The sequence below is a fragment of the Acinonyx jubatus genome, chromosome A1, assembly GCF_027475565.1.
Source record: "Acinonyx jubatus isolate Ajub_Pintada_27869175 chromosome A1, VMU_Ajub_asm_v1.0, whole genome shotgun sequence".
NCBI classification, from domain to species: Eukaryota; Metazoa; Chordata; class Mammalia; order Carnivora; family Felidae; genus Acinonyx; species Acinonyx jubatus.
The window spans coordinates 58,287,342-58,303,924 of record NC_069380.1 but is presented as its reverse complement, the minus strand read 5'-3'; positions in this window follow the sequence as shown (position 1 = coordinate 58,303,924).

Genomic DNA, 16,583 nt, shown 5'->3' with positions numbered 1-16,583 from the left:
TGAACCACCCAGGTGCCCCATAACTTGAAATTTTAATGCAAAAATGATTATATTCTAGTTATTACCTTAAAATACAAATTGTCATTTAATACTAGATTTAACAAAATTTTTGCAAGTATTAATTTTTTACATTTAAGTCAGACTGTTTAAAATAATAAAGTTCACTTTTTTACTACAGATTTCATGAAAAATAGAAATGCAGAGCATTTCACAGTGATTTTAGTTCATCAGTACTTACTAAATCACTTAGTGACATATATTGAGAATTACTCTTGTCTTAAGAAACTGTTTATATAAAATTGACATTATAAGTGAATTATAAATAATGAAAAAATGTTACTGTACATTACAGAGTTATGGATTTTACTTACAAAGATACATTAAGAATTTTAATTTTAATTAAGCAAAACATAATCTCATTTTATGCATGACAATATTTTCTGCATATATTGCTTCCTTTAAAACGAATTTAAATTGCATAATGTATGTGTAAATCCAGTAAAGATATATTAGTAAGACTGGAAAATTAATTTCTGGTAGAATGAGAAAACGGCGGAAGAGGTGGAGGAAATGTGTTTGGAGGGCCGGCCAAAATATATATGTTTATCAGGCTACTTTATGCATTATTTTTCTCCAGAAGACTCTATGTGTTTGACCATGCTATTTATTTGTTTAAAGCCCAGAAACAGTTAAATTACAAGTGAACCTTTAAACTGACTTGCCAAAAAATGTATAATCCCAAAGTCAATGACCCTGTTTGATTTATTTCCTTTTAGGATACTAATAATATTTAGAAATCTTATCCAAATATACTTTTTGTTTAAAGAAGAAACTTTTCTGATGAAAAATATAATACCCTCAAATGTTCTTGGAGCCAATTTACCACACTGCTATTTTCATTTTTAATTAACAAATTAAATACAATCTTTCACAGGTGTTCACTGAAAATGTATACGAAACCAAGAAGCATTTCAGAAATGGCAAAGTAAGGAAGCATACAAATCTGTACCACTATAGAAGTGATGAGAATAATGGCAAAAATTATCAAAGACAACTTTTTCACATCTCTGGAAATTAGCAAAGGCTGGCAACAATCTAAAATGAGTGTTAGAGTAGCGGGCTTTTGACATTTTCACTTGTCTGATAGCCATCTCATTCTTCAAATTCAAAATTGTTTTGAAAACCAAGGTACCTACAAGGAGGGTAGCTGTGAAATCAACACTTCCAAGCCACTTGAAGGGGGAAGAGTGAATATGGAGCTCTCTGAAAGCTCTCTGAAAGCTTCTTCCCACATAATTGTCACCAGTTGACATGTCTGAAACTTTCCTAAAACAGTCATTTTCAGTGCTTGTTTTTATTTGAACTGACTCAGAGCTGTTATCAGCACAATGGCCAAGAAAGAATTCTGGAGACATTGTATGGTGGAAATTAGTAAATTTATTTAAGTAGCACAGGGACAAGACCCATGGGAAGAAAGAGCTACAATTTTGCAGAGTAAAGCTAGTGGTTATATGCTTAGTGTTCAAGGTGGAGAGAGTGTATTAGATCATAAATGTTTCTTTGAATTTTTACTTGTAAAACTTTCGCACTATTTCCCTGGAGCTTAGCATTCAGTTTGAAATTAACTATGGGTGAGAAACACAGGCAATCGTGAGACCCTTTAAGAATGTAGTGACCACCATGTATTTGATGGAAAATATTGAAACTTATGGAAACTATGCAGACTATAGTTTAGCCTTCTGGGCTAAAGGTGAACATTTTTCAGCTTTTAGCCTTCATCATAGTTGGTAACACTACACTATATAATTGAAATTTGCTAAGAAAATGGAACTTAAATTATCTCACCAAACATTTGTGTGTGTGTGAAAAATACACATCTATAACATTTAAATTCATTAACCAGGTGCTGAATTAAATATGTGGTGATGTATTTAAACAGAATTTTATTTTTTAATGTTTATTTTTGAGAGAGAGACAGAGAAAGAGAGTCAGGGAGGAACAGAGAGAGAGAGGGAGACACAGAATCTGAGGCAGGCTCTGGGCTCTGAGCTGTCAGCACAGAGCCCGACGCAGGACTCCAACTCACAAACTGTGAGATCATGACCGGAGCTGAAGTCGGACACTTAACCCACTGGGCCACACAGGCTCCGCTTTAAACAGGATTTTAAAGCAAGAACTGTTTGAGGATAAGGCATTTTTTTGAAAAAAAATTACTATAATCTGAATCACGAGCCAAAATCAAAAGTGGAATGAAGAATGTTCACAGAAGAGAAAACTGCTTGTGCAGTCGCTGAGGTGGGACAGAACAGCATGTGATTGTCATATGAAAGGTCTGGAGACACAGTTAATCAAGAGCCGAGTGTCATGGTATGCAGTAGGAATTACAGAGTAACTAGAAAATGTATGTACAAATTTCTTCCATAACTTGAGACAGCTATTCTATACTAGCATTCTTTTAGATCTCAGGCTTATATCACCAGTCTGGATAAATGTCTACCAACAATTTAAGGAGTTCCTTTTGTGGAAATGCCTAAAATATGAATATCTTCTTGTGTTTAAGCATTTAAGCATGGCCACATCCTTTACATATCAGTCAGCACCCCGATATAACTCCATCCCCCATGTAGTAACCTACTTCCCAGTACTTATGTAATATTTCCCATGACATGACATATATAAGCCTGCTATGGGCAATTAAATTGAGCAGTACATTTCACTTCTCATCTGAGATCAGCATTATTTTGTAATGTAAACAAGTTACCATTCAATTTTCTTTTCAAAATGTTTTTTAAAATTTCTTTTTCTTAAACTCTAAGAAAGGAACACAATATTTAAATAATAATTAACGAAGAACATTTATTATGAAAGCTCTAGTTGTTGTAAGCATTTATTGAAGACGTAACCTATGTTGTCAGTCTTTAGTTTGGCTTTCTAGACCAAGATTCAAAATTGTCTTTTCTTTCTTTTAAGTCCCTTGTTGCATGAATATAATGTGGCTAGCACTTGGTGAGAAGTAGGGTACCTTACAGATTTCTCAATCTAATCTTACATATTTCATAAATGTGGCTTATTAGAAGACAAAAAAATCTTACAAATATTGTTAAAATTAGAAAGTCTATAGCTATATTCATTACCCTATATTAGTAATGCTAGGTTAATTCATTCAGAGTGTTTCATTTAAAACTGTGTGCAATGTACATTTTTACAGATATACGTACCATTTATTACTACTTTTATTATTTTTTTTAGTTAATCTGTTTCTGGATGAAAATGTCCAAATATCCTAAAAGGATGTATTCACTTAACCATAAAGCAAAGGATTATTGAGTTCCTACTGTGCACCAGAGAGCTTTACTAAATGTTACTGTCCTTATGTTTCTGGAATCTAGGGTGAAGGAAGGAAAGTCATCCCTAGTTGTCAAAAATCCACCGAATTCTAAGAACAATTGAGTTGTGATATCCTTGTAGGAGATGTCTCTCTCATTATTTTAGCCAACAGTGAATGCTACATCTTAAGATCTTTTTGTAAAACTAAATTTCAACTGTACAAAATATTTATGTAGTTCATAATGTATGCAATCATTTTAATACTTCTGATATGATTATGTTTATCTTTCCAAGATAGTAATTATACTGTAGTCATTTTTATAGCCCATTTAACATAACAGGATGACATTTATAGAATAGGTGATTAATAAATATGTGTTTCAGTAAAAATGAAATTACTTGTCTATCATTAATATGTTGTATTGAAAATCAGAGCAAATATATTTGGAAAGTAATAGCCTCTTTGATAAGTTACTTTAAAATTATTGTTCTTTCTTAATAAAAAAAATTTTTTTAATTATCTCTATGCCAACAGGGGCTTGAACTCACAACCCCAAAATCAAGAGTCACATACTCTACTGAATGAGCCAGACTGGCACCTCTGTTCTTTTATAAATCAGCAAATAGATTAAGTATAATATGTTATCAGTTTTGTCTCCTAAAAGGAAGATCTCAAAAAATATGACTCTCTCATAAAATCAGAACAACTTAGAACTTTTTAGTGGATCATTGACTTGCTCAATAACAACTAAGGGACTGCTAGTGATGGATCTTACCAAAATGTCAGATCCTCTTTGTTTAAAATATTCAGGGATAAAATCATGGTAATAAATGCCAACTACTTAAATGCCAACTATTTGGATTTTCCCCCTATCACAAATAACAATAATAGAGGGATAGATAAATAACAGTAATAGAGGGATACTCTCAAATACAGTTTCTCTTTTGGCTTAGAATGTATTAAAATCTTGATATCTTCTAACTACATTCAGAACAGATTATGTTATGTTTATAATCTCATAATGAAACTTAAAATATGTAAACTTCACGTGACTTGTAAATGTGTGGGTAATAGAGTTTCTGAAAACTTTTACCTCAAACAGAATGGGAATGGATAAGTGATTTTAATAACACATATACATTTGTATAAGTGTGTAAATATGTTTGTGGGTTTGTTTACATATAACCCTTAACCCTTCATGAACAAATCTCTTTGGAGCATTTAATAAATCTTTTCAAATTTTTCTGTAAGTATTATGTGGTTAGAACTTTTAATGATATATGTGCAGCCTGAAAGGAGATATATTCTATTGAAAATATTCTATTAAACACAATACAGTTAAAATTAGCTACCTTGGAAAATATAAAGTTACTTATTATTAGAGGTATCCAAACATATCCCTGGAAGGAAACTTTGTGGACATATGGTAGAATAGAGTCAAATTGGAACCGTCCGACTTCCAAATCTCCTCAAAGCAAGCACATAATATGATTTTTCATATAATTCTTCATGGCTCTGAAAAATCCCACTCTACGTATTTCTTTATAGGTCTTTCTCCATCTAATGACATTTCTCTTAGGAATCTATGTAATAATTCATTGCATTCTTTAATTTGGTAATGATTTTTTTGTAATTGCTGTTTCTGTATATGTATATCTTTTTAGACTGAGTGCTCACGTCATACAAGAACCATCACATTCTCCCTAAATCTTTTTTAAGTGTTTATTCATTTTGAGAGAGAGAGTGACAGCACACACACACACACACACACACACACACACACACACGTGAGTGGGGGAGGGGCAGAGAGAGAGGGAGAAAGAGAATCAGTCAGGATCTGCGCTGTCAGCACAGAGCCCGAAGTGGGGCTTGATCCCACAAACTGTGAGATCATGACCTGAGCCAAAAGCAAGAGTTAGATCATCAACCAACTAAGCCACCCAGGCGCCCCTCCCTAAATCTGTATTCAAGATTTTACATAGCATGTGCTTTCAATAAATATTATTTGTGGCAGTATATACCCTTAATGAAATATCTAGCAATAAGTAGACATTTCAATGACTTAGAAATTCAAATAAATGTCAATCTATGTCAAACCTAGATTATATTATAATAATTGTATAAGTATTTTATGTCATTTATATTCTGCTTCGATTTATTTCCATGCCACTTCTCAAATTTTCTATTTTTGTAATAACTTAGGAATGCACAATAATAGCTGCGCATCCAATTAAAACAATAGGTTTTCTTTCCAACTATGCTTTTGAATTTATGGATAGAATTGTGGAATTTTTGGCTAATAAGGAAAGCAGAATTTAATTTCAGGCATAGCATCAGATTTGTTCCAAAATTATCTTAGAGACTACTGGAACAAATCAGGGCAGAGTGATATGTGATCACTGAATAGTATTAGAAAACCTGAGAGTTAAGTGACAAAATGAAGATAATTCATAAAATAGTCGTGAATGAGCCACTGTTACTAGAATAAATCAGAATAAAGTGTTATCAAGTTGGTGGAAAGAATTGGAAAACCTGAATTAAATGATAAGATGAAGATAATTTAAAGTGGTTGAGAGAAAAATGAAATTCTGAGCTAAATCTATGTACTGTCTTTCTTCAGCTAATTGATTAACTTACAAGGGGAATAACTTTTGAATTTTTAATTTATAGCTTCCACTATTTTCCCAGATGGAAGAAAAATAAAACAAATTCCTATTCCCATATGATATTTTTTAATGAAATGAAGGAAGAATTTATAATACCTACATCAAATATATTTCCCTTTCTTCTGCATACATGGATTAGAATTGCCTAAATTGATTGATGTGTGGGATGTTGGTATTTCACATACAACCCAACTCTGAAATATAAAGATAAATCATCTATGCAACAGTGAAAACAAATATTGATACAAAACTTCTTTGGGTGATCTTGTCAAAATATCTAAATAAATTGTGTCAAACTTTCCAGAGAATTAAAATGAAATCAAAAATTTCTAAATCAGTATGCAAATAAATGAGGTTTGTATTATGCTTCTTTCTTTTTTTTTTTGAGAGAGAGAGAGGGACAAACAGAGCATGTGTGAATGGATGAGAAAGGGGCAGAAGGAGAGGAAGAGAATGTTAACCAGTCTCCATGCCCAGCACAGAGCCTGACACAGGGCTGGGTTTCACAACCTTGAGATCATGACTTGAGCTGAAATCAAGAGTTGGATGCTACTGAGTCACCCAGGCACCCCATCATTTTGCTTTTCATCACAAGACATGAGTCGTTGTAAAGTCAAAATAAGTGAAATCAAATTAATGGCAAGTAGTATTGTAAGTGCAGATTTTAATGCAGCAATAAAAGTACTGAATATTTAAGTTTATTAAGGAGTCATTACAGACTAAGTCTAAATGACATCCTAACTTTTATTGAAGCATAACATTCTCAATAGGATATCATATTTATTTGGGTATCTAAATTTCATTTGACAATTTAAAAGTTAATAACCAGAAAAAAATCAACACTATATATACTGTTATTTATGTAAGAATAATGGTATTTGGGTAATTTGGGCAATTTGTGACAAGGATATTCTTAAACTTAATTTACATAAAATAATGTTCAGTTTCACATACTACCAGTGTCTAGTGTGTGGGATATATTTGTGACTTGATGGGATGTTAGAATGTGATAATTGACTGCTCAAATTGCACTATAGTATTATAAATACAATACTATTTTAGTTGTAGCAAGATATTTAATTATTGCAATCACAGACTAAGTAAAAGAAAGTATGACTTGATTTGTACTACAACACTTTATAGCAATGTACTTGAACCTAAAACAAAATAATTTTGCTGATATTAAAATAATTCTTAAACAAACTTATAAAATCAAAAGCTAGTAAAGGATTTATAATAAAAAAGATTATCTCTTAAGTCTATAACTCAACTAGTTCCTGTTTTTTACATGTAAATATTTACTAAAATAATTTCATCCAATTCAATACAGACATAATCTAATAAACATGTTTTTCTTGATTGTTTTAAGCCTTATGCATTACTTGAAGCCTTTTCGTGGTTAGTAAGGGTTAGCTTCCTCATATCTGTCCCATTTCACTCTCTTCCTTCCCCATTTTCACCATATTTTCAAGTGCACATGGAACATTCTTCAGAAAAAATCGCATATTAGGTCACAAAACAGACCTCAACAAATACAAAAAGATTGAAATCATTCCATACACCTTTTCTGACCATAATACTATGAAACTAGAATTCAACCACAAGGAAAAATTTGGAGAGAACACAAATACTTGGATGTTAAACACTGTGCTACTAAACAATGAATAGGTCAACCAGGAAATCAAAAAAGATATTTAAAAGAATACATGAAGACAAATGAAAATGAAAATAAAATATTCTAAAACCTTTGGGATGCAGAAAAAGTGATCCTAAGAGGGAAGTATATAGCAATACAGGTTTACTTCAAGAATCAAGGAAAATCTTTAATAAACAACCTAACTTTGCACCTAAAGGAGCTAGAAAAAGAACCCCACATGAAGCCTAAAGCCAGCAGAAGGAAATTAGAGCAAAAATAAATGATATAATAAATATATATATATGTGTGTGTGTGTGTGTGTGTATAAAATAAATGCTCTAATAAAAATTAGAGCAAAAATACGTGATATAGAAACTAAAAAATCAATAGAACAGATCAATGAAACCAAAAGCTGGTTCTTTGAAAGAATTAATAAAGTTGATAAACCCCTAACCAGAGTTATCAAAAAGAAAAGAGAAATGACCCAGATAAATAAAATCATAATGAAAGAGGAGAAATAATAACCAATACCCCAGAAATATGATTATAAGAGACTATCAAGAAGAACTGTATGCCAACAAATGGGACAACCTGGAAAAAAATGGATAAATTCATAGAAACACATGAATTGCTAAAACTGAAGCAGGAAGAAATAGAAAATTTGAATGGACTGATAACCAGCAAAGAAATTAAGTCAGTAATCAAAAACTCCTAACATACGAAAGTCCAGGGCCAGACGGTTTCACAGGAGAATTCTATCAAACATTTAAAGAAGAGTTAATACCTATTCTTCTCAAATATCCAAAAAAATAGAAAAGGAAGAAAAACTTTCAAAATCATTCTATGAGGCAAGCATTACTCTGATAACAAAACAAGATGAAGATAGCACTAAAAGAGAGAATGAAAGGCCAATAATCCTGATCAACATAGATGCAAAAATTCTCAATAAAATACTAGCAAATTGAATCCAATAATACATTTTAAAAAATCATTCACCATGATCAAGTGGGGTTTATTTCTGGGTTGAAAGTGTGGCTCAATATTGGCAAATCAATCAATGTGATACATCACATTAATGAAATAAAAGATAAGAACCATATGATCATTTCAATAGATGCAGAAAAGAATTTGACAAAGTACAACCCCCATTTGTGATAGGAGCCCTCAATAAAGTAGGTTTAGAGGGAACATACCTCAACATAATAAAGGCCATCAAAGAAAAGCCCACAGCTAATATAATCCTAAATGAGGAAAAACTGAGAGGTTTTCCTCTATGGTCAGGCACAAGACAGGGATATTCACTCTCATTACTCTTATTTAACATAATACTGGAAGTCCTAGCCACAGCAGTCAGACAACAAAAAGAAATAAAAGGCATCCAAAACAGCAAGGAAGAAGTAAAACATTCACTATTTGTAGATAACATGATACTCTATATAGAAAACCTGAAAGACTCTACCAAGAAACTGCTAGAACTGATAAATTCATTCAGTAAAGTCACAGGATACAAAATCAATGAACAGAAATCTGTTGCAATTCTATACACCAGTAATAAAGCAGCAGAAAGAGCAAAAAAGGCATCAATCCCATTTACAATTACACCAAAAACAATAAGACTTCTGGGAATAAATTTAACCAAAAAGGTGAAAGACCTGTATTCTAAAATGTATAAACACTGATGAAAGAAATTGAAGGTGACACAAAGAAATGGAAAAACATTCCATGCTCATGGATTGGAGCAACAAATATTGTTAAAATGTCTATACTACCCAAAGCAATGTGCACATTTAATGCAATCCCTACCAAAATAACATAGCATTTCAAACACTGCAGCATTTCACAGAGATAGAAAAAACAATCCAAAAATGTGTATGGAACCACAAAAGACCCACAAAAGCCAAAACAACCTTGAAAACAACAACAACAACAACAACAAAGCTGGAGGCATCACAATTTCATACTTCAAGTTATATTATGATACTTCAAGTTATATTATGTGATCAAAACAGTATGGTACTAGCACAAAAATAGACACATAGATCAAAAGAAGATAATGGAAAAGCCAGAAATGAGCCCACAATTGTATGGTCAATTAATCCTCAGCAAAGCAAGAAAGAATATCCAATGGGAAAAAGACAGTGTCTTCAACAAAGCGTGAAGAGAATGGGAAAACTGGGCAGCAACATGCAAAAGAATGAAATTGGGCCACTTTCTTACACCATACACAAAGAGAAATTGAAAATTGATTAAAGATCTAAAATGTAAGACCTGAAACTATAAAAACCCTAGAAGAGAACATAGGCAGGAACTTCTTTGATATAAACCATAGCTACTTCTTTCTAGATATGTCTCCTGAGGCAAGGGAAACAAAAGCAAAAATAAACTATTGAGACTACATCAAAATAAAAAGCTTTTGCACAGCAAAGGAAACAATCAACAATACTAAAAGGCAACCTACTAAATGGGAGAAGATATTTGCAAATAACATATCTGATAAAGGGTTACTATCCAAATAAATAAAAAAGTTATAAAACTCAACACCCCAAAAATGAATAATCCAATTAAAAAATGGGCAGAAGATATGAATAGACAGTTTTCCAAAGAAAACATACAGATAGCCAACAGACACATGAAAAGATGCTCAAATCACCGATCATCAGAAAATGCAAATGAAAGTACAATGAAACTACAATGGCTGAAATCAACAACATAAGAAACAGCAGATGCTGGGGATGATGTGGAGAAATAAGAACCCTCTTGCAGTGTTGGTGGGAATGCAGACTGGTGCAGCTACTCTGGAAAACATATGGAGGTTTCTCAAAATGTTGAAAATAGAACTAACTACCTTACAATCTAGCAATCACAATACTAGGCATTTACCCAAAGAATACAAAATACTAATTCAAAGGGATACATGCACCCTGATGTGCATAGCAGCATTATTTACAATAGCCAAATTATGGAAACAGCCCAAGTGTCTATCTCTTGATGAACTGTCAAGAAGTTCATCATACACACACACACACACACACACACACACACACACACACTGGAATATGGAATATTACTCTGCCATAAAAAATAATGAAATCTTGTCATTTGCAATGACCTGGATGGAACTAGACAGTATTATACTAAGTGAAATAATTGAGTCAGAGAATGACAAATACTGTATGATTTTACTCATATGTGGAATTTAAGAAACAAAACAAATTAGCAAAAAGAAAAGAGAGAGAGAGAGAGACAGAGGCAAACAAGAAACAGTCTCTTAACTATGAAGAACAAACTGATGGTTACCAGAAGGCAGGTGGGGAGGGGATGGGTTAAAAGGTGATGACTATTAAGGAGCACACTTGTGATGAGCACATGGTGATGTAAGGAAGTGCTGACACTGTATTGTGCACCTGAAATTAATATTACAATGTATGTCAGCTAACTAGAATTTAAATAAAAACTTCAAAAAATTTATTTTAATTTAAAAAATTATTGTTCTGTCCAGAACAATTGGATGGTTGAACAACAAGGTTTTTCTTCAACCTTGTAAGGAAAAAAAATTAAATTAATTCTTGGTAACTACCTCTACTTCATTTTCTCTATTTACTCTCTCAGAACATCCCTTTTGTTGGATATTCGATATTCTTGATCACCACATTTTCTGGTTTTTTTTCTATTTTCATTGATTTGTGTTTGCTTTATACTTCTTAGAAAGTGTTAATTTCTCTTCCATTAGAGTATCATCATCATCATCATCATCTTTGGCACAATGTACGAAAAACTTTTCTTGTCAGCAAATCCTGTCCCTTCCCTAAGGGCCATCAGGACATTGTGATGGCAAAATAGCTCTGTGCCACCCCTTACTTGTTTTAGGAAATGTCTGTACACAGAGAATCTTTCACTACTATAACTGAACATTCATTTTTTTTCTTCTTTTAGGATCTCCCCAAATGCTTCTCTGCCCTCATGTAGCCGACCAAGGACTCAATGTAGTTAAAGTTCAATTAGCAAGTCTTCTCACTTTCCAAACTTCGGCCTAAAATCATAGATTATGTCAACACTGTTCCTGTTTGTATTAGATAAAATTAACTATTTTCAAACATTTTTGTACCTCAACTGAAACAAAAGTGATGACAGATCCATGAGGGGTGGAAGTTAGTGAGGAAAAAGCCTTTGCTAATTTTTCCTTGGACTCGGTTTTGTCTTGGCACTATGTTTAATTTCAAAGTGTGCTCTTATTTTCTTTCTGTTTCATTTTATTTTTTTTAACGTTTATTTATTATTGAGAAAGAGAGAGACAGAGTGTAAGCAGGGGAGGGAAAGAGGCAGGGAAACACAGAATCTGAAGCAGGCTTCAGGTTCTGAGCTGTCAGCACAGAGCCCAATGAGGGGCTCAAACCCACAAACTGTGAGATCATGACCTGAGCCAAAGTCAGACACTTACCCAACTGAGCCACCTAGGTGCCCCTTCCTGGGTTTTTTGTTTTTCTGTATTTTTGTTTTTTAGTTCTTGTTTTAGATGAGCTGATTTCTCTTATATATTTTGAAGTTTTCTTCTGCTTTTTGCATTAGCTCTGATTTGGATTTCTTTTTTCCTTTTCTAGTTGTGATTTTCCAAGAAATCAAGGAGTAAACAAATAAGTAAGTTCTGCTTTCATGAGTAAGTCAAAAAGATAACAGGAAGGATGGTTAAATATTTGATGAATTTAAAAAGTTAGTATTTGTTAAGATCTCCATAAAGTTCTTGGTACTTGGTTAGCATTATTTGTTTTTCCAATTAAAGAAGGATGTTAACAGTTAGGAGGAAAAATAAAGCTAGAAAAGAGGTAGGGAAAATAAGGAGTATTTCAACTTTAAATAGAACAGTCAAGAAAGGGTGATGGGAAATACGAGCTATAAGTAGAACACTGTAGGAGGTCAAGTAGAAACGTGGAAGGGATTCACAAATCCCTTCACAAATAAGGATTCTGGGTGGTAAAGGGAAATAAAGCTTCCTAAGGCAGGGCTGAACTTGGAGTGTTTCAGGAAGAGACCCATTTGGCTGGAGTGGAATCTGCAAAGGGAAGAGTATTTATAAGGTGCAGTCAGAGAGTTAACAGGGACTCAGATCTTTTGTGGCCTGAGAGACTATTTTGATGAGTTTTTCTTTATTTATAATCTACAAATATGAAATAACTTAATATTTCATATGTGAAACTACATCATATACTAAGAAAATCCAAATTAGTCTTATACTAATTGAATAAACATTATTAATTTTAGCATGCAAAATTATGTTGAGCTATAGCCAAAAATCCCACTTATAGTAATTGCCAATAGAATGTCAAAATTGAGTTTTTAAAAAATAATTGTTGTGTTTCAAATACCACTCATGCGTTCAACAAGTATTTATTGAGTACCTATTTTGTACTAATCCTTGTTATCATGAATAGGGATGAAGCAAGGAGGAAAAAGGAAAAACTAACCAATGTCCTGCTTTCTTTATGTCAATATCCCAGAAGAAAGACAGACAACCATGATCAAATAGGTTGATTATAATTACAGAAAATGTGCCTTAGAGAAGTGAAGCAATGTAACAGAATAGAAAATAAAGGGAGGATGATATTTTGGATAGGAATTATCCAAAGGGACTGTTAAGCAATCTAACATTACTTTCTAGAATCTGCCTGAAAGTATCAGTGGCACAAATTTATTTCTCACTTGTGTTAAGTCCAAACAAGTATTCCTTGTTGAGAAGCAGCATTCCATTTGTTGTACAAGCCAAGAGGCTTTCCTGCCTCTTGGTTCTGCTTCCCCCTATGGCCTGGACATAATTACTTTCAGTGGTGCAGGAAAGCAAATATATGATTAAAAGTGGAATGATTTTTTCTTTTCAATAGGCGATCCTTGGGGTTACTGCGCATTACTCACACTCCCACTCTGCTGGTGGGAACTCACTCCCATGGCCACTTGCAACTACAAGGTAGGCTGGAATTGTCTAACTCTGCACCAAGGAAGGTGAAGCAGGCTTGGGGAACACCTGACCAATTTCTAGCGAATCTTAGCATAGAACTGAGTGCATGGAAGGAATTCACCACATTACCACCCATAGGACCATAACTCCAAATGGAGGGCAGGGTGGCCAGAGCAGATGACAGAAGAACCAGCAGCTAGCTGATGAAGAGATGTGGTAGGATTTGACCATTTTATCCAAGTGTGATGCTTGAGTATTTGAGCAGTGGAATGATACGATCTATATTTTAAAGGGATCACTCTAATCTGTTTTGAGGATAATTTGCTGTGATTGAGAAACAGTGGAATTGAGGAGATGATCGAATGACAGTTGATATAATCCAGGAAGGAAGCTTTATCAGGAGATTTCCTAGAAGCTCCTCAGATGTTCTAAGAAATAAATAGCTTGGTTACGTTATCTAAGAAATAATAGGATTGAGCATCCTCCCAGGGTTGTTATTCTCTGAAATTAAAGCAGAAATAAATGAAGAAACAAAAACAATAAGAAGTGTTACATTGGGAGATTAATTCTCAGAAAATATTTCATGAACAAGAAGAATAGGCATTGCTTGAAAATATTACCTATTTATTGAGGAGACACAAATTTTGGACTACCAAACATACCTACTCAATATGATTTACATACCCCAAACTTCTTCATTTCACTTTAAAACACACTGTGCACCACTTAAATTCTTATTGACAAGTGAAACTTTTCCTTGCTTTTACATATAGCTGGATAATTATGGCCTTGGAGACTGCTGTCAGTTATGACAGTTCTTACAACATCAGCATTCTGGGGAGACACCTTTGTGTGTGACAGTTCTCTACAGAGCCATTCTATCCTACAGAAAAAAGCACTGCCAAAATGATTTCAGTTGTAAATTGTGCCAAAATGCCAATTTGCTTCTGCCTTCTCAATTTTGGATACCATAAGGGTATTTCAAGGTTAGTCATCCACTACAGAGTAGTGTAGGCAGAATTTTATTACCTGTGCCAGACAGTCAAATTGCTAAGGACCACACATAGCATCCTTTCTTCATTCTCCTAGATATACTGCAAATTATCTTTATCTCCTTAGCCTAATTCTCATTTGTAGAGGTACCATCAATGGATATTGATTCATAACAAAAGATAAGAACTAACACTTTCAAATCCATAAAAGCAATAGGTAAATTATGTAAGTCCTTTCGGTATTAATAATCTCATTTACTCATATAGACTTTGTAAACAATACCATGGTTCGTTCTGAATATAAATACTGATTTCAAAAGGTGACTCACAGGGCCCTTATAACCAAAAGATTAAGGTCATTTGCAATTTGAAACATTGTGTACATATATCCATTGTGGATTTAAAAATATAGATTATATTTTCTTTAATTTTCAGGGAGTTACACTTTTGGAAACAGATTTAATCTCTCTCTCTTCCCCGTGTGTGTGTGTGTGTGTGTGTGTGTGTGTGTGTGTATGTGTGTAAGGGAGAGAGAGAGAGAGAGATAGGGAGGGAGGGAGAGAGAGTTTCTGTTTGGCTTCTACTAACTAATATATGTGAAGGTTGAAACCCTAATGATGAAAATTTTGTTTTGTATTTTAAGGCATAGGACCATGTGTTTGGATATTTGGAGCTATTTGCATAGTTTAGCTGAATAGAGTTCAGATTATTTATAAGTGAAACAATGTTGGAAATTATATTTTTAAATTAAAACTATATTTTTAGAAAATAATTGTAATTACACATATATACGTTGTTTAATGCCTTTAAAATAAAAGACTTGGTAATGTACATGTACACACACACACACACACACACACACACATATATATATATATAAAATAATCATGAAGGAGGACCATCAAGAGGAGCTTAGAAGTAAGTAGCCATATTTTATTGTTGTTGGTTATATTAGACTTAAATTTTTCATGGGTAGAAGATGATTTCTGGAGTTAATTGAATATGTCTTGACAAAAGAAAAAGCTTTCTGGGGCTGACTCACAATGATGTATGTGGTCAAAATGAGTAAATCAGAAATGCCAGCAGAATGAATAAGAAGGAAATTGGTTATATTGTGTGTAAAAAATTCTTCTACATCCATACTCAAAATATATCTGAAAGAATCAATATTTTACTTTTTTTTTTCCTAATCCAATTATTCATGCCTTTAAATCATGATGGCTACACTACAGTATTCTGATTGAGTGTACCAAATTCGTTAAAAAAAAATCTATCTAGCTAAAAGAGGTTTGTTTTTTATAGGAAGGAGTTTAAAGGAATAAACTGCAAATTACATTATCTGGTTAGTTTTATATTTCCACTGAAATAAATCTTGCTCTCAATTCTCAGTATAGCAGATAATTTCAATGTTGTGTTAAATATGTAGCAGCTGGAGGTTGCCAAATGAATGTATTGAATGAGTGTATTTTAGTGAAGTGTGTACTATCTTTTTTGACATGCATGTAATGATAACACATTTTCTGGCAGCTGGATTCCCTAGGGCAAAATGAAGCTGTAATAGAAGATAAAACAGCCAGCTTATGTAATGACCATAAAATAGTATGTATATATTTAATGAAACTGTCTTAAATTGGATGAATGACTTTAGCTGAGGTCATATTTTACAATTCATATTAGTCAAACACTCTTCAATATCCTGAGTAGAATGATAAATATTAAAACAGATGCATATAACTAAATTTAGCTCTTGTAAACAAAATCTCAAATTTTACTTAACATATCAGCAAACTGTCTTAGCAAAGCAGTTTTTAAATGAAATGATAAAATGATTTTAGTAATTTGAATTTTCCCAACCATAAAGATATAAACAAAATTATAGAGAGTTTGGTGGGATTTTTTTCTTTTATTTATAATCTGATCTTGAATACATGAAGAATTTTTGTACAAAATACTAGTTAGATATTATAGCTTACTCACTCTCACAAAAAATGCCTACAGTCAGACAATTACTTTC